The sequence below is a fragment of the Amblyomma maculatum genome, chromosome 3 (assembly GCF_055883805.1).
Source record: "Amblyomma maculatum isolate TAMU_Amacu chromosome 3, ASM5588380v1, whole genome shotgun sequence".
Classification (NCBI taxonomy): domain Eukaryota; kingdom Metazoa; phylum Arthropoda; class Arachnida; order Ixodida; family Ixodidae; genus Amblyomma; species Amblyomma maculatum.
Genome location: NC_139346.1, coordinates 87,571,507 through 87,589,953, shown reverse-complemented (window position 1 = coordinate 87,589,953; position 18,447 = coordinate 87,571,507). Strand labels below are relative to the sequence as shown.

The following is an 18,447-nucleotide window of genomic DNA, read 5'->3' as shown; positions in this document are numbered from 1 at the left end:
ATAAGCAGAATCAGTTACGCCACGCCCTACCTGGACATCAAGGCCAGCGAAAAAGAGAAGTTAGACTGCCTGATTCGAAGATGCGTTAAGAAGGCGCTAGGACTGCCCATGGGTACCTCGCGCGAACGACTGCTCGAACTCGGGGTGCATAACACGTGGGCAGAATTGGCGGAGGCAGTGCGAGTCTCCCAATTAGAGAGACTAAGCACGACCGAGACGGGCAGGGTAATCCTTGCAAAAGTAAGCCTCAACCCAGACAGGGGAGTTCAAAAAAAAGTCACAATTAATAGTGAAATCAGGAATGCCTTGGTAGTCCCCCCCTTCCCTAGGAATATGCATCCAGAATTTAATGTCGAAAGAAGGGCCAAACGAGCTGAAGCTCTAGAGCGACGGTTCAAGAACATGGGAACAAAGGAAGTAGTCTATGTTGATGCGGCAAGTGGCAGAACAGGTGCGGCGGTAGCTTCGGTAGTCGATGGCCGAGGGGCACCGGTATCCGCGGCAGCCATCAGAGGCCGCAACATAGAGACTGCGGAGGAAGTTGCGATAGCGCTAGCTTGCGTAGGAACAGAAGCCAAGTTCATAATTAGCGACAGCAAAACTGCCATTCAAAATTTTGGGAAGGGGAGGATATCGCCGGAGGCGGCCAAAATCCTCACCCAAAGAACAATAAATAGGAAAATTCAGTTAATTTGGACACCCGCTCACGCTGCCGTCCCTGGTAACGAGGCGGCTCACGAGCTAGCCCGAGCTCTCTACTTCCGGGTAGCCGTCGAGCCCCCCGAACACTGGGCATACGACGAGCGTCTGCAAAATTATGGGGAAATCATCGACCATTATAAATTGGGACGTAGACTGGTACCCCCGCCAGATGTTAGGCTAAATAATAGAGAAGCTGTCGCGTGGAGGCGGCTACAAACTAATACGTTCATGAACCCGGTCTGGGCGTTTCACGCGCTACCAGACTTTAGGGACAATGATCTCTGCAAACACTGTGGGGCGAGAGGGACCCTCGACCACATAATTTGGGAGTGCCCACAATCTCCAGGGATAGGGCAAAATATTACAAGTAGAGAAGCCTGGGATACCCTGCTGCGAAGCGCGGACCCTGCGATCCAGCACCGCACCGTCCATCTGGCGGAAGAGGCCGCAAGAAGCCAAGGGCTACCTGCCAGCCTCTAATCCGCGGGCGCACGACTCCCCGTTTCCGATGGAAATAAAAGTTGTACAACAACCAATCATGCTCCCTCGCCGCGCGTAGCAGACGACGCGCCCGACCAAGAGCCACGGCCGGTCTCAAGGGAGAGCGCGCTTTTCGAGACCGGCCGTGCTGCAGCGCCACTAGTTCACGCGACCACCACCGGGGGCACCTCTCCGGGCGGAGCCGGCGGAGCTGTGAAACTGAGTTTCTGGTGGCCAGAACGTTGGCCAGACCTGAGTTTGTTCTAGTAACCATGCGTTTGAGTGTATGGGGCCGTGCGGGGGCCCAAGGGGAATGTACGCCCCAAACTCTTTGTTTCAATAAAGTCATTACATGGTCATTACTACTACTTGCGCAACCAACGAAGCGTTTCGGTTTTGATTGTGCTGAACTGTTGGAAGGTTGCAAATAACCAGCGATTTTCAGATTTTTATGTTGTGCACAGCTACAAATTTGCTGAATGTGGCGCCTGATATTAACTACGTACTTTATACTAGCGTTTCATTGCTTGTTTTGAACAAAATGTTACATAAAAAAAAAATTGTAAACTTTATTGATGCGGCAAGCAGCATTGCGGGGTGCATCAATAGTGTCACGTGGGAAAACAAATACTGGAGGTGTAAAAAAATAACTACTTCCGAACCGGTGGCGGCAAACGGTATGTTTGTTATGCGTTACGCAAATGAATGCTTGATGTTTTCGACTTTGTTTATCTTTTTTTGCCAAAACATAAGAGCGGAAAGTCTAGCCGAGAAGATGTTACGTGCGGTTCGCAAAGCGTCTTATGCAGACATGGTGGTTCGGGCTCTTGGATCCATGTGCGGGCCTAACTTCATAGTTTGACAGCAGAGCTAGGGTGGAACTTGAAGATATTCTGCAGTGAAAAGACCTTACACATTACACCACTTCACCACGTTCATTGCGATACTCGTGGCGCAGATACCACAATCGATCTGGTGAAAAACTGTTCTGAACATTTCACCGTAGCCGCCGTTGATGTGCTTGTGTTGTCACTCGAAAGGTTCGTCGAACGGGCTGTAGTTTTAAATGTACCATCTACATACCTCTGGTGGACCCGGTGCGTTTTTCACCGGTATACACAGGAAAAGCCGGATGGATGCTGGTAATATTTTTCTAGTATGCGCGGGACGACTAATTTCCTAAACAGTTTTACCCGTGCGTCCAAAATGTATGTTCATCACGCGACGTCGTTGCCGTGACGTATTTGTCGTAGCAGTAGCAGTAGCCAGATGTGACCAAATCGAAGTTGATACGGTTTTGCAACGTGAAATTGCGAAAATAGTACAGTGGCGCAAATAGGAGTGGCTGAATCAGGTGATATACTACGTGATGGCGTCATATGATAGATCTGCGTGGGTTGAGCTGCGGCAGGGTGGCAAGCACAATCAAAACGTAAACGCATTATAAGCAGAGTGCTCTGCTCTGTGCATGAAATGTATAACCTAACATCTTGAGTCACCGCCTTCCTCCCCTTAATCAAAATATCCATTCAGAACCACCAAGTCATCGACAGCACCTAAAACCTAACATCTTGAGTCACCGCCTTCCTCCCCTTAATCAAAATATCCATTCAGAACCACCAAGTCATCGACAGCACCTAGAAAGCTTTCCGAAGATGTGCTTGCTCGTCCGTTTGCATTACTTATGACTTCTTATCTGCTTTCGACATTTGCCCTTTCTCTTATTGGTCGCTGTTTTTCTTTTCTTTTTATCTTTTTTTTTGTGTCTTCTTCTGATTTCACATTTTGTTTTTGTTTTTGTACTGCACTCGCTTTTGGGCACAGGCTGATCGCAGTCACGGCTTCGAATTGGGCTCTTCTGGAGCTGCGCCCGCATGACACAAGCTGTGGATTTCGTAGACAGTAAATCATTGTTTAGTCTTGCGAGCAAGATATGATCCCGCGTGACTATAGATTGTCAAACCGGACTAGATTTTCAAGCTTTTTCCATTTCTGAGTCCCGGAAGTTTGAAAAATGAACCTCCTCGGTTTTATGGCTCACAATCTTTATTTTGTGTGTGTGTGTGTGTGTGTGTGTGTGTGTGTGTGTGTGTGTGTGTGTGTGTGTGTGTGTGTGTGTGTGTGTGTGTGTGTGTGTGTGTGTGTGTGTGTGTGTGTGTGTGTGTGTGTGTGTGTGTGTGTGTGTGTGTGTGTGCGCGCGTGCGTGCGTGCGTGCGTGCGCGTGTGTGTGTGTGCGTGCGTGCGTGCGCGCGCGCGCGCGCGCGCGCGAAATATGCTAAGTGCCAGTGATTGGTGGCCTTTGCTAGATTGCCTTTGGGTCACATTTATATGCTCCAATATTCATAACTCTTCGTGTTTCGTACCAAAAGTAAGGTTTCCTCTCTGTTTAACGCCTCCAAAATTTGAATTCATGCTGTAGAATGCAGTTTCTTTTTTCCTCCAAGCTGCTCCAAATATGCATCTTACTGCTCCAAAACTAAGATTTTGCTGCTCCAAAAATTGCTACACATCTTATTTCTGCCATTGCACTCTGTCAGGGTGCATGTTCTTTGAAAGTGAGAGAATCCTGATTTTATTTTTAATGTGCACCGGAGTGTTCTCCCTTGGATGTGCGCAGTTTTTGCATTTTGGCTAGAATATGCATATTGGTTTCCACCCTCGCTAGCCTTCTGTACCTCGCGATATTCATGGATTCTATCAGTTCTTCCATTGTAAATGGAGAGGCAGCTCTGTGTTTCGTGATGTCAGCTGATGTTAAAGGCTTCCAGATGGCTGAAATTTGTGTAACCCTCCACTGTGGGACCTCTTTAACTCTTTTCGCTTTCATCACTTTCACCTTCCTCCCTTCCCTCATGCCTGACAGATACTGAATGTTTCCTTTCTTATAAATCAAAGCACAATCTACAAAAAAAAATATGAAAACATCACCTTGACCTGATTAGGTGTAGATATCCACTACTCCGTGGTGACTATCCAAAAGTATAAGCTGCCTTCCTTTCCCCGAAACCTGACTTAAAGAAAAATTATAAACCTGCGGATTGAATAGGTGGTGTTACAAGAGTTATCCCCGCAACACTCACACCTTTCACTCTATCACTAGGTTCAAGCCATTTTTAAACCTCTGCTTTTTCTTTTTCTTTTTTTTTTTTTAATGTATTGCACATTTCTATGCAACCGGGTGCATTGGCAGCACTGTTCTTATACTCTAACTTCTCAGCACTTGCGTCTCACAGGTACTCTATCCAGCTTTTTCACAGTGCAAAAGATAGAAAGTGAGAGATTACCCTCAACAGCCACTTTCAGGTTCTTGACCTAAGTGGGTACAGTGACATACGGAAGTTGAGCTTGTTGACTTCTCGAGTTTGGCGTGTTTTGAAACATGCAAAACGGCACGTGTATTGCCTTTTTGCACAGCAGGGCGCACATAAATAGAAGGTGACGCCGGAACACTCAAAAAAGGAGTGTGCCGGCAGAGGCAGTTTTGAGGCATGCTGTCTACGAACAGAGACGCTAACATTCAGAAGTGCATGCAATGCTGAATACACTTGTAACAAGGGTGATAGGCATTATTTCACAGTCACGGGCCCTTGCTTCAATAAATAAATGCTAATATTTTTGTCGGCGCAGATTCCTGACAGTCTAATATGACAAAAACAACAAGCAATTACTGTGAGTTCCGTAGAACGTAGCCATGTCTATTTTTGCCGTGCTTTTCCGGCAGGATTTCTTTTACTTCGCGTGTGATAATGCCAATTGTCCAATAAATTAGATCAGGGCTCGTGTTTTGAAACATTCAAAACGGCGTTTTTTATTACTCTTTTGCACAGCTGGCCAGACAAATTTCGCATCCCCATACGGGGACACGGCGCCTAAAGGGAATATCTGTGTTGGAGGGTCATACATATATTTTTTCAGCCTAGTACTGTATGCTAATGAGTATGTATGAGGTAATAGACACAAATTAAGGGAATAGTGATTAAGCAAACAGCACTGTGGATGTACTGAAACATGATTCTGCTAGGGGGAGCAACAGATGAAAACCAGTATTGTCAAATTGTCATACTCCCAAAGGGAAATTTAAGTGTCCCCAGATTTCTTTGCTGTCCTTCATTGAAGTCTTCTAGCTCAGGAGCTGTTTAATGTAATGGCATTGTATTCTTGTGTTGAGTTACATATTATTGTAGTATGTTTTGGCATATTATTCCTTATGTCATTACACTAGCCAATTTGTTTGCATTCTCCTATGTATGTCCCCTAGTATTCTTTCGTGCATTTTCTTAGTACTTCTTGAAGATCCATATTTCCACAGTATTTCATAAATAAAAAAACCTCTTTTTCAGCTCTTTTCAGCTCTTTTTCCACATTTTTGAGTATTAGTTATTTGGGTTTTTGTGCATAATCTTCTCTTTAGTTCCCATTATATCAGTATACTGATTTCACTTTGGTATCCATTTTGAAGACCGCAATACAGGCTGCGTATTACTGGGCCATGTAGCCAAGCAGTACATATTCCTGACTGCACTTTTTTTTTTTTTGGTATGATTGTCATCAGTCTAGTTTCCTTGTTTCAGTTGTAAAGGTCAGATAATATACTGAAATAATATTTTGAATAGAGTATAGGATTTATATGCCATGTAGAGAAAATCTACTCCAGGAAAACCATTATTCAGCTGTGCAAGATTACCTTTTGGCAACATTGCTTTTGCCATCTATTTCATAGCTAACGTGTCTGTGGTTGGGTCAGTGATTGTGCCCATACAAGGAACTTCTTCATCAGAAAGGCATTTATGTTTATAAGGTACGCTTGCAAATAGCCGTTTTTTTTTTTTTTTTTCAAGTGCCTAAAAAGTTGTTAAGCATGTAATTCTGGAACAAACGTTTGGCAGCATCATTTCTGCTGTGACCTGTGGGAGCATATTCATGACTCTCTCTTTAGACTTCAAGGGAGCTTGCACCAACATCAAACTGGGTGCTATGCTTGTGCTGTAAGGAGTGCTGATGTATGACATGCATATATATAATCAGCTCATTTTCATCTACACCTGCCTGCAACGCAGAAATTAGTTGGTTAATGTGTCAGAAAACTGCACTGATGACATCATGTGAATGCATCCTGTACTTATGGGTGGAAGGGATACAGCCTACAGCAACCAGGAGTTAGCAGCGAAGATTTGTGACGAGTCGTCCTCTGATTTCTTATAGAGACAAAATGTATTTGCACTACCATGGTGGAACTCTAGAACTGTGCCCTAGAATGCGGAATCGAATCCCCGGACTCGGCTGCAGCTTTTTAGTGTAGACGATAAGCTAGGCTTCCATGTGTTGTGTGATGTCGGTGCGCGTTAAAGAGCCCCGGTTGGCCGAAATTTCTGGAGCCCTCCACTACGGTGTTTCTCATAGCCTCAGTCGCTTTGTGATATTACACCCCATCATCCAAACCGAAATGTATTCTGTTGTAATTTGCCAGCCTCGAATCATTAGATGCCTTTGTTGCCCTTTGGTTGCCTTTCCTGGTGAAAATGGCTATAGCCCTACTACGAAATGTGGCGGCTGCGTTTTGATGGAGGTGAAACGGAGTGGCGTCCGTGTGCTGTGCGATGTCAGTGCACGTTAAAGAACCCCAGGTGGTCAAAATTTCCGGAGTCCTCCACTACGGCGTCTCTCATAGCCTGAGTCGGTTTGGGACGTTAAACCCCACAAATCATCAATCAATCATACTAGGAAATGTGTTTATGCCTCTCAAGTTTTTTTTTTTTTTTTATGATGCCAAAAATGTATTTCTTTGTTTCTTTTCACAGGTGTCAAAATTAGTGCTGACTGGACAAAGAGTGCAAATTTCCAGGAGAACAACTTTCCAAAAAGGACTACTGCCAGACCACACAGATCATCAGCTCGTATCCTTGCAAATCCAGCAGATAAAGCTAAGAATGAATGCCACCTTATACACCAATAGCCGATGTAAAGTCTTGTTTCTGCATTTAATATGATTTAGTGTTGCCCTTGCTCTTTATTTCTTTTAGCTGAATTTAAAATCTCGGATATGTGTTTGAGATAATATATCTATTGGAACCGGAAATGGTAGTATAAACCATGGCCAAACTTTGGGTAAAGAAATTCTGTTTGCCTCAGTGAGATCTCGTCTGAAGAGAGCAGGTTCTGTTAAGCTGCTGGGCAGTTGCATATTTTATCAGTGCAAGCAGTCACAATTTTATACAGCCATGAAAGTAAGCTTAAAAGCATTGTTTTGTAGATATGGTGCAGTATGCAGAGCGAGATGCGATGCTGATTACTTGGTAAAGAGCTGTCCTGTGTTACGTTACTTACCGAATTCTTTGGTTATCGCATGTGTCATGTTAGCATGCAGTTGGCATTTGGCTTAAAGGGACACTGCCGCGGTTTTCAAATGTACCAATACTATAGGCTTTTGAAGTAGATTATTTGTTGATCTTGCCTGTGAAGTTATTTTTTCGATTAGGCATAAAACTCCTGCGCAATCTTTGACTGAAAGCGCGCAATTCAAATTTCCTGCGCCCCGCGCGACAGCTACAGAGGAGGAAAGCGGAGGGAGAAACCTCGCTTCTCCGTCCGTCGTGACGTCACCGTGAGGAGCCGGAGGCATTCAGAGCCAAAGGAGGAGGTTTTCGGCGTGCGCTGTTCCTCATTTTGCGTGCGTTGTGGACGTACAAAACACGTCAACTTAGTGTTGTGCACCTGATGCAACACAGTTCTGCATGTGTTCGGATGCATGAACAGCTGTGGACGCGACGATGCGATCTTCCATTGTATTAAAAGCTCGCGGCACAATGCGGCGTTGCTGAGAAGAGAGATAAATTCAAGCAGACCAAAAGAAACATTCTACTCGAAGCATTTTCGTAACTGTGACTACATGCAGTTTGTTTCTAATGCGATTTCTATAGGGCTTTGACAAAAAGGCATGGCTGAACCATGACGCGGTTCCTTCTGTTTCCTAGTACAAAACAGTCGGGACAGTCGTCTGCGATCTGTTCATGGACTGCAATCGCATGATGGAACGGTCAGACAGGATCGGCGCGTGGTTGTATTCGCGTATCTCTTTTTCTTCTTCTTCTTCTTCTTCTTCTTTTTTTTTTTTTTTTTTTTTGCGCAAAAGCTTCGCGCAACGGCTTCTGTGCTAAACAGGGACAACTCATCAGTAGTACGCACTGATGATGTTTGCGAACTAGCAGATGATTGAGAAGAGTCCACTGCTGTGTCGAAGCTAGATTGTGAAGACTGCGATATCTTTTCCAGCACGGCACGTGCCTGATATGTTCGTGGAACCCTTACGGGAGCATTAGTAGAAGATAAGGAGTGTACTGCTCAGCTGGGTATAGGTGCATTCAGGTAAGGAGCACAAAGAGCGAGGTTTCCTTCGGTGTGTCCAAGCAATCAATCATCGAACTTGTTCATACATGGCCTTGCGATTTTGCACCCGTCGCTGCCTTGTCATTTTGCATAGTCCTGTCTTGTTTGGGGATGCACATTGTTGGAAATGAAAACGACGAAGCTCTTTTAAGACAACACATTTTGGAACACGGTTTTCTCATGAAGGTATGGGTGCGGAGGAGCTGCAGCTTGGCTTTCAACATACGTCAGCTGTCAATTCACTAAACGTGTATTGTGACAGTACGATAAAAAGGAAAGGCTTTCAACGTCTACTAAATGTCGTATGACTCAAGCAGCATTCTGCGCGCATTTGACTTGGCCTCCCAGCACAATTGCCCCGTCAATGCCTCGTTGCATCGCAGAGCTCCGCAACCGCGCTTCGCTTATTGTTCATTTGTCTGGTGGTAACTGTGTATTGCTTCAACCTTTCTGTAAAATTCTTCGTTTCCCCTAGGTACCACGACTGGCATTCAAAGCAGGATTTGGTACATTAAGATTTGGGTTCATTTTTCACAGCAATGACCTTTCGGGCGGGGCGAAAGGCCTGAGACGGAGGTAGTCGGCTAGGTCATTCATTGTTCACTGCCCTTCCTTCCCAGGAATATGCGGGACGAGGTTTCGCTCAGGGCCATGTAGTTTCTGTTAATAATGACACACACTACTTTTCAAAATGCCTCACTGTAACCAAAGCAAGTTTTCATGCCAAATCTACACTCCCCACAACGGAAGTGCTGCATCGTTTGTGGGCCTATCTGGTACGGATACATGCGGTAAAAATCCCGCTGATCATTCGTGTGGAAATGGCATGCCATAATGACATTGACAAAGCCGCAGAGAGCTGCGATCAACCCAGTGCAGCGAAGGAGCCGCATCGGCAGCTTCCCCGGTCCTCAGAATGCCGTCACGTGACGTCTTGGCCAATCACGGGCGGCGGCGCGACCCGCGGTGAGCCCCGTCGCGCGGGCTGCGTATTTATGCTGAAAAAAGGCTATTTCTGCCTTCTTCTGCCTAATTTTCATCTGATATTCGAGTTCGCAGCATGAAAAACTATGGCTTTCTGCTGAAAGCCCAACTTTTGCAAAAAGTGCTGCAGTGTCCCTTTATGAGAAAATTCCACGTTTGGGCTAGCACCAGCTTTCTCATTCATTTTTTTTTGCCATTTCCCATGGGCGCTTTATTACACAGAAAGTCTGTGCAAGATGTGACAGTGAGCTGTGGTAAAGTATCACTAATTATTTCTTTAAATATAGTTTTGGCTCAAGCAGGCTTTAGCACCACTGTAATGTCAGCGACAATGAAAGCATTTTGGCATTAACTAAAGTGCCTGGCTGCAAAGCCAACCAGTTGGCGGCTCAGTACTTTCTGTTTCTTCGCAAATAATGTCTCATTCTAAATGTAATATTGATAATACCATGCCTCCTGAACAGAACCAGCACGTTAGCTGGACGGTTCATGGCTACATGTGGGAAGTGTTGGTTGTAACATGCGATATAGCCTGGGTAATATGCAGGCAAATATCTGCTCTATTGCATTGAATGTGGCAGGTTGTTCCCAATGGCATTCCACCTGAAAGGTGATCTTTAGGTCTACATGAGCTGCCTTGCTGCCTTTTTTTAGCAGTGGCCACTGTAGTAGCAGATACATAAAGGAGCAACTCTGCAGCACTATCCTGCATCTATACGGAAATGCCTCTTCTGATTGCAGCTGGGTCACATGACAGTGACACTGAAATCAAACCTCTTACACTGTGGTATTAGTGTAGAGACCATTTCAGTGCCACCTTTATGCAGTCATGCGTTGCGAGGAATAATTTAGTTAAAAAGTGCAATTGGAACCACAGTTTCTATCTATAAGCTATTTATACATAGCTTGATCAATATGAGTGCCTCTGACCTATTTCGATTCAGTGAAATTTCAAGGTAGACATTTGTCAGAAGGGCGATTCTGCGGGCACAAAATGAGCCTGGAGCTATTTCCGGTTTTACATGCACAATATATGCATGTAGCCAGCAGGTGAGAAAGCATGCTGTATGCATGAGCTTTGGTAATTTGAAACCAACAACAAACTAATTGAGATGTCACTATGAGGTGTCATGCATGACAGCTGTATATTGATGATCGGCTTAGAGATGCTGGCTGGTTGCGCCATCGTCATCTGCTGCAAAGTGCTGTTAGGCTTCTCCACGCAGCTCGCGAAGAAGCTGGTGGATCTGACTGTGGACCAATGCAACCGGAATTCTTGCTTCTAAACGCATTATTTATGCGGCGTTTGCAAGTGGCAATCAAGAGCACACCAGCACCAAATTGAATTGTACAAATATCATTTTAATATTTAAGATTACCTTGGTTCAGCGCTATTCAGCTCATACGTGAGCAGTGCCACATGACCATGCCTGTTTATTTTAGGCTCAGCCTATAATGAACCTTGCAGGTGTAACACATTCCCTGAAAGTTTCTAAACTTGCTGCTGTAGCCTGATAGGGCCTATCTATTTTCTACAGGTCTTGGAAGTGCGCCTGAGCTCTTGCACTGTGTTTTTTTGTGCAGCTTGCTTTCTGAAATAAGTGTACAATGCTGAACTTTTTGAACTTTCTTAATCTTTAAGAAACCTTGACACACATTTTCTTCATTTTTGCTCGTGTCGCGCTCTCTCGGCTGTACTTTGAATGCAGAACTACAGTTTAACTTTTAAATAATGAACTTCAGTGTGATGAAATCCTCAATGTAGCAATTATTTTGGTTTTTCACAACTTTGTGACCATAGAACAGTGTATTTTTTACCTCAGTATAACAAAGGTAATTTTAACGTAAACCATACTTAGTACCATACTTATTTTACCGTACTTAGTGAAATTTTGTTGGTGGCTCGAAACGGACCCGAGGCAAAATAGTGCCACAAGCTTGAAGGGACAAGTGAGGCGTGTATCGAAGAGCCCACCAGAGTATGTGAATGTGGGTGCTGCCTGTAAGACAGGTGAAGAGCACATGCATGATTTAAAAGTGGGTGATGGCGGACCATCCTGTTTTTGTGCCACCTGAGTTAGTACAAAAGAGGTTAGCAAAAATAGTGTTGCTGGTATCCACTAGGCATTACGAGCACCTGCACAACTCTGGCAACGCGCAACCAGCAAGGGCAGACGCAGCTCTTGCGGTATGTTGCAGTCGGGCACAATCTTGCACCAAATGAGCACCAATTGCGGTGTCTTTGTTCAAAGTGAACTGCGCTGCGGTTACTGCGTTTTATTCCCATAAGGTTCCATAAAAGAACTGGAATGTTAGGCACACCCTGCCTGACAGCATCACAGGTGGGCATGCTCGCACTTGTGCATGGCGCAAAGCAGTGATCAATGTGGACTGGGTTTCACTTCATCGTGTTTGATGGTGGACACTGTTCTTGATGCCACTGACGTAGAGCAAGCGAGGTGGAAAAACCTGCCTTGCCCATCCCTGCCGGCCTTCATTTCCCTGGCTGCTTCCCACGCAGCTACATTGGAGGCGAAACTGGTCATTGTATGCATGCTATGATCGGGGTTCACACTTCAGAATGGTGACAATCATGGTTAAACTATAACTATACAGCCACATTCTCATCACGTGCGTACCGTCCATTTCCGCCTCAATTACTGTAAAGGTTTTCTTTCGGAATAGGCAGTGAAATGTTCTGAAGTGTTTTCTGCATGTAAAGAGATAAATTTTGATTTTTTTAACCGTAATTTTATAAATAAATTTTGTGTTTTACTCACTTGGTTGTGTTGATGTATAACTGTGTTCTCTTTAGTGATGTGAACATTGTATGGGGCCTTTATTTGCAGGCGATGACCCCTTCCTTTCATAACACTAATTCTTCATGCATATGCATCCATCTTCTATGCGTTACTGTTGATGAGCACATCACTTTGCTTTTATTTTTTCATGGTTTGTCATCTTCTGCCTCACGTTGAGTAAGGCTGTTCAAGAATTTTGGAACTCTTTAAGTAGTGTGACCATAGGGTACGCTTTCCCACTCACCAGCCATCGCCGCACACGAGCACGGTCGTAGGTTTCCTCAACAAAAGCTTATTGTCTAAGCAGCTATAAGGTAGCAACGCATTAGGTTTTGGCTTCTTGATAAGATGACAGGGGCCACTGGTCGCATGAAGCCGCATCGGCAAGTGCAGTCGGTGTAGTGTGTACATTGTGTAACTCACTTCGAGACTAGGGACAGAAACTGAAAAGGTTCCACGCATCATTCATTCTTATATATACATAAAAAAGAATTTGCACGCACAAGTGCAGTATATAGTCACAGTGCCAGTCTGTTGCCCCATCACGGAGCTTTTCCTACTGAACTGCCGCTGCCCATTGCTTTTGACCCTCCTCCGAATGCAAAGAACTTGTGGAACCATATATGCTGCTTTCTTGTGCACCATACCACAGTGTCTCAGTGGTTATGGCGTTTGACTACTGATCCCAATTACAAAGGCGTTATACCGACCGTAGTGGCGTTTGTTTGATGGAAGAGAAAAGCTAATATTGCATCCTTGGGCGCTGCACATTGTCAGTGCTCTTTGAAGAACTTAAGGTGGTTGAAGTTATAGGAGCACTCCACTTCACTGCGATGTTTGTCGTAATGAAATGAAAACACTGCTGCATCTCCGTGACACCACGCGGTCAACTTGGGAGTCCTTAAAATGGCTAACATAGCAACAGAACAGGGACACCTTGCATTTTGCATCCATAGAAACATGGCAGTAGTGGCTGAGATCGAACTTGGGTTAACATTGTACAGTACTACATAGGTTTTGCATCTATGAAACACGGCCAAAATCGAACTCTAGCCACATAGTGCATGGGCTCCTTGCACTTTGTGTCCATCACAACTGAGCCACAGTGGCGGCGCTGTCTATTAGCATATCTACAACCAGAAAATGCATATTAATGTATCAAGCAGCCTTGTGGCAGTAGACAAGGCCCACGGGGAGATGTAGGCAGTGCACAGACATTCGGAGCCAAAGAGCACTCCAAATAACAAGCAAAAGGAAAATCGGACATGGATGCCAAACGAAAACGCCACCAAGCCAGCGAGATCGTGTATTGTACCACGCCGTGCACATAGCGTATTAAGTATTTCTGCATCATCTTTGTGTCCATAGCATTCCTCTTGTCAAAGTTGTCTTGTCAAAGGCAAACAAAAAAGTGCTTACCTTCATTATCTCGATCATTTTCCGTGTGCGTGAAATGCTTTGAGATTTTGTTGGGCTGTTATTGTAACAAATGTAATTTCTTCCCTCCCCTGATTATGCAGCGCTGTTGCCTGCTGTATATGTAAATAAATTAGAGGCTACAAAAGATTGGAAGGATGGGCGAAAAAAAAAATGTCTTTCTGTCCTTTCTGTCGCTGCTTTCCTTTTACAGTAGCAACATTTCGGAGGGTATTTTTGGGGAATTGCGAGACCCCCAGTTTTTGTTTCCAAGGATTGGTAGGTGACTAGGTGGTTGTTATATAATGAGTATTTTGCCTAAATGGGAGGGTTGGCGATGTCTCGATGGGAAAGACTTGGTATATTACAAAAGGTGCATGTCATGGCGGAATTGAACAAAAAGAAGTGCAAATGCAAGAATCAAATTGTAATTCTTCCTATTGGGTGTCACTTTCTGCTTTTCTTGGCAACATTTCAACTCTGAGGCATTGTCCCAAAGTGTCAAAAAGATTTCTATGGACTAGTTGGTGACTGACTTGTTCAAACATCGTTGCGCTTATGAAAAACAGGCGTAGAAAATAATACGAGACACAGGAGCACTCCTATGTCTCGTATCGTTTTCTACATCAGTTTTTCATAAGCACAACGAGGTTTGAACATCTCTAAGTGTATTACTGCTACGTGGAGCTCTTGGATCTGGCATTTTGTCATTCTTCGGACACAGCCAGACAAGTGCAGTAGAACCTAGTTGATATCTGCCAACTTTATGCAATTTCCTCTTTCATACACTGAACATCGTGGGCAGTAGAAATCTCCCATAGAGTTAGACTTTTTCTTCCGGGTAATATGTTCCCTGATAAAACAATTTCCTGATTAATAATAATAATAATAACTGGTTCACAAAAAGGGATAGGCGCAGTATCTGTCACACTTGTTTCTGTGCACACCTGAACCGTGCCGTATAGCAGGGAGGAAGATGGGATTGAAAGTGGAAAGAGGGAAAAAGGAGCCGTAGTGAACGTCTAAGAAATTTTTACCACCTGGGGATCTTTATTGTGTGGTGACAGCACATGGATGCCTCTTCGTTTCGTCTCCATCAAAACGCCGGCGGTGGCGGTCGGGATCGAACCCGGGTACTCGTAGTCGGGCATCTTAACCACTGCACCGCCGTGGCGGGGCACCATTTCCTAGTTACTGCATTCGAAATTTTGACACGTTCTGGCCGTATAATACTTTTCGCACTCAACCAGACATACGGACGAGTGCTCACGACATTGAAAATTTAGATTTTAATTTTCTGTACTAAGTATTGTTGCTTGCATGTGTACGTGATGTGAACATACTTTGTGAAGTGTGTGGGCCTGGATTTAGTTCTGTGTAACCGCTAAGGAGCAGTACACGCATGCATGGGACATTAATGCACTCAACATTTTAAAAAAGCCTTTTCACAAGGTAGCACCACCAAACAGCAAAAACTAGTTTTGAACTGAGCATAGGAAGGTTCATTTACCAACCTAGAATACATAGAACTGGTTACTTTGTGGCCACATGCTAACAGTGCTGTCTTGCCCAATGAAGCAGGTTGGGAAGGCATAAAAGGAAAAGTTGTTGCTGTCGATGGTAACTAAATAAAAACCGCAAAGCTATTTGAGTTTTTAGCCAGCTATAAAATGCATCTGGTCAAATCAGCATTTTGTTAATGGCAGTTTTATTAGCACCAGGTATGCTTTAGTGATTGACCTGTGCTACCTTTTCATAGGACCTAAAGACCTGACACATGCCCTTAGATTCACAAACTGAAGAAAGCCTGTTTGCCTTGCCAACTGTGTGGCTAAGGGCTGATAGTAACTACTTTATCTGATTTGAGAGGACTTTTGGAATAAGAAAGCATGTCATGATATTTTATACCAGGCACATTCTTTTCCATGTAAACTTACTCCTAAGAGAAAATGCAACAGTAGATTTATTTTGCTTTGAGATTCCTACGAAAAAAAAAATGCTTTACATAGATTGACAATTGAATTTAAACATCTCCTTCTGCACAATACTTGAGATTTTCCAACCCTGTGTTGGGCACATGGTTGCCCCTTGCCCTCATATGTGTCATGTACCCAAACATATATGCAGAATTTTCTTGCAGCTTTTGTGTTTTCCTGGGGCTTTGGCTAATTTTGCTATGTTCTGTTTTGTAGGCAACATGTATTGAGTGCACAGAATACAGCTTGCCCACTGAACAACACATTGAAGCGACTGCTGTCAACCTCTGCAGTTGAATCCTTTCGTTGATGCCTTCAGAGAGGGCAAAAAGAAATGAAACTAATATAAGATACCATTTTGCAGTATTGTGTTTTGAGCGTATATGATAATCAATTTAGAATCTGTGCGGTCATATTACAGAGCACACTATTACTAGTGTGTTCTTCATGTTCTGTAGCAATTTTCTGCCTCGCGGAATGTGATTCGTCAGGTGCAATATTCTTTGTGCATGTGTGTTGATACAGGAAGCACATTAGCAGTGCCGTTCATGGCATCGGTTCCTTGTACTGACACTTCTTTGCTGTGCTTTATTTTGCAGGTCGTGTCTCCTAAACAACGGAGTGAAAGGTTTCATGGGAAGAAACGTTCTGTACCACACCTGCCAACCATTGCTGTTTCAATGGCATCATGTTCAAAGCATTGCATGTCCAGTGATCTCGATGCTAGAGCTTTATGCACGTTGTTGGACATTGAATGCTTCAATATCAATATATTACCTACCTCTGTTTTACATAATGAGTTGAAGGAATCAGTGTCTTTTTCTTAATTATTATTTAATTATGCCTAAAGAGCTAAAGGAAGTGACAGGTTTTAAGTGTTGGGAATTTTTAATATAATGGTGATGGCAATTACTGGTTCAGGTTTTATAGTGTGTGGGAGCAGGCACATTCTGCCAAAAGCATAGAGCACAGGGAGTCTGCTTTTGAGCCACTTTTGTGTGGATTGTATTTGATTTTCCAGTGCTCCAAATCTTGGTGGTAAGATTTGTTTTTTTTTTGTCTTACCCTCTCCAGTGGGAAGGACTCTCACTAATGCTAATTCAGCGCCACTACACGACTCATAAGCAGACTCCCTGGGCTCTACACTTTTGACAAAGGCTTTACATTAGGTTCATTTGAACGGAACCGAGAATCCTACTGATGCCTTAAGTATGTTCGGTATTTTTTAATTTTTTTTTTCCTGTGCTAAAAACTCTGCCTTCAAGCATTTCCTCTTGATGTGAAATTGTGCTCCTGAAGATAAAGCAATAGCTATGAAGCTCGAGTGATAGCCACTGAGAGATTTTGTGTGTGACATCATGACATGTACAAGAATGCCATTGTACTAAACATTTTTATTTTTAGAACCATACGAGTGAAGCCATAATTATCCGGTTTCACTGGAGTCTCTAGAAAAAAGTGCACATAAATTAGTAGCCTTCACCATTGGTGCATTGTTTATGATGGTATGTCTTGTGCTAATATGCCCACACTCATTTTAAATGTCTAGCTGTGAGGCTTAAGCACTGCGACTTTTCCTTAATTTTTTGTTTCGTATTATACCTGCCACTGACTCTGCAAAAGCAGTTATATACTTAGATGCTTTGATCTGTAGTGGTTGGCTGCTTTTGAATGAAAGCCAGACATGTTTTTGTTTTTTTTTTCTTTTGATATAAAATGGCAGAGGCAGAATGAAAAGGAATATCCTAGCCCATGGCGATTTGGCTTGATCCGCTTCTGCCTGCTCTAAAAATTGGAGACGTGCCCAGTCTCAGGCATAATAAGGTGTACCTTAAGATTTCAAATGGTGAAAGTTTTTTTGCAGCATTGTCATCTTAAAAGCAGAATCTGGACTGAAGAGCGACTTTGGCCTCTATAGCTGCTGCACCATTACTCTAAAGGCAGTCATTCAAAAGCATGAAAAGGCGTGCCATGAGTGCTTAAATTGGCACAGGCATGCAGTCTAGCATACTACGTCATGCACCTCTGTTCCTTTTCATGGTGCATTTACCTATGCATCGCGGTATTCTGGTTCTTTTTGGTTAGTTAGAAGTAATTGATCTCTTTGTTATGGGCATAAATTTGATGACCCTCTCAAGCTTAGCGCATTTGTCCTAGACCTTGAATTCTTACATTCCATTTTCAGGCCTTGGTTCACATCTGAGGACATTTTGTTAGGTGAAATGTGGAAGCATTTGCTTGCGCTTTTTTTTTTTTTTTTTCAGTTTCTGTCCACAAACTGAAGCTGTATGTATAAACAGGATGTTCTTTAGGAGGAAGGACAGTGATATCTAATTTGAATGGCTTTCAAGTGTGTTTAGCTTTCTTTTGAAAATATTTAAAGAAAGTAAATTTCAAATTTTTGTAGAGCTTAATTGCTAAGCATAATTAACTGCCACTAATTAATGCTTTCATTTGCATCAACTTGAATCTGTCATTCAGCTCGTAATTGTGCATATTTATTTATTTACTTGGATTGAGGCCAGTTTCCTTACCAAGTTATAACAAGCACTCAATTTTTCTTCATAATCCTGAACGTCATAGCTAAATTTTTGCATGCACTACCTTTTCTGCCCAACACTAAATGGAATGTTGCAGTGTTCTCTCCTCTTATTGAAAGCATTTTGGGTCTTAAATGCAGATCCAGTTGGCACAGTCTTCAAGTA

The 18,447-nt window shown here is 43.5% G+C and overlaps 1 long non-coding RNA gene across 2 annotated transcripts; it reads left to right on the top strand.

Moving 5' to 3' along the window:
- Positions 1–1,790: 1,790 nt before the first annotated feature.
- LOC146195198 (uncharacterized) lies at positions 1,791–17,951 on the top strand. Of its 2 annotated transcripts, none has more exons than XR_014705979.1 (3): positions 1,791–1,859; positions 6,981–7,849; positions 8,452–17,951. It is a non-coding gene; the product is annotated as an uncharacterized LOC146195198 (long non-coding RNA). The 2 variants fall into 2 exon arrangements; XR_014705978.1 differs by having other exon boundaries at positions 6,981–8,544; positions 16,342–17,951.
- The last annotated feature ends 496 nt before the right edge of the window (positions 17,952–18,447 follow it).